The 1,005-nt window shown below is 42.7% G+C and overlaps 1 non-coding gene across 1 annotated transcript; it reads left to right on the top strand.

Annotated features, from left to right (window-relative positions):
* Positions 1-278: 278 nt before the first annotated feature.
* Positions 279-442, top strand: LOC124027341. Its single transcript, XR_006837394.1, has one exon. It is a non-coding gene; the product is annotated as a U1 spliceosomal RNA (small nuclear RNA).
* Positions 443-1,005: the final 563 nt, after the last annotated feature.

Here is a 1,005-nt window from a genome sequence, read left to right as displayed (position 1 = left end):
AGCATTACCATGACAACAGACATTTCCCTGGTAAACCATTACCATGACAACAGACATTTCCCTGGTCAACCATTACCACAACACAGACATTTCCCTGGTCAACCATTACCACGCCACAGAAATGTATTGCTTTTCCTCCGCTTTCTCCGCAACTGTATTCGTAAACGACATTAAACCCTGTTCAATATGATGTGGTATTATCAGTAGTAGAAGTGGTAACCGTGAGTCAAACACCTTTGTTCTGGAAGGATTTGCTCCTCTACCAACGTGTACAACTCATACTTACCTGGCAAGGGAGACACCGTGATCAAGAAGGCGGTTCACCCAGGGCGAGGCTCAGCCATTGCACTCCGGCTGTGCTGACCCCTGCGAATTTCTCAAATGTGGAAATCTCGATTGCATAATTTATGGTAGTGGGGGACTGCGTTCGCGCTCTCCCCTGATCTTGATGTTAAAAAAATATACTAACAGATTTAATTTGACATGTGTTTCAACTCAAGAGTTCAATTGAGTTTCTTGTTGAGGAGAAATGTTCTTATCAGATGATTGGCAAGTTAAAACTCAACCTAATTGCCTCAGACATACATTTTGTCTTCTCATAACCCGGATGGATGTGTGTGATCTGTTATTGTGATGGGTGATTATGCCTGTCATGTCCTGATTATGTGAAGGAAAAGGCCTACTTCTGAATGCATACTTTTGCGCCCTCATGACGGAATCTGGATTGAGGTCTTTTATTTTCAAGATTATTAAATCATTTTTAGGACAGTTTGTAATTTAAGACCACAGTCAACCATTACCATGACAACAGACATTTCCCTGGTCAACCATTACTATGACAACAGACATTTCCCTGGTCAACCATTACCACGCCACAGACATTTCCCTGGTCAACCATTCCACAGACATTTCCCTGGTCAACCATTACCATGCCACAGACATTTCCCTGGTCAACCATTACCATTCCACAGACATTTCCCTGGTCAAGCATTACCATGACAACAG

This window comes from Oncorhynchus gorbuscha, unplaced genomic scaffold, assembly GCF_021184085.1.
Source record: "Oncorhynchus gorbuscha isolate QuinsamMale2020 ecotype Even-year unplaced genomic scaffold, OgorEven_v1.0 Un_scaffold_3111, whole genome shotgun sequence".
NCBI lineage: Eukaryota > Metazoa > Chordata > Actinopteri > Salmoniformes > Salmonidae > Oncorhynchus > Oncorhynchus gorbuscha.
This window is presented reverse-complemented; position numbering and strand designations above follow the sequence as displayed.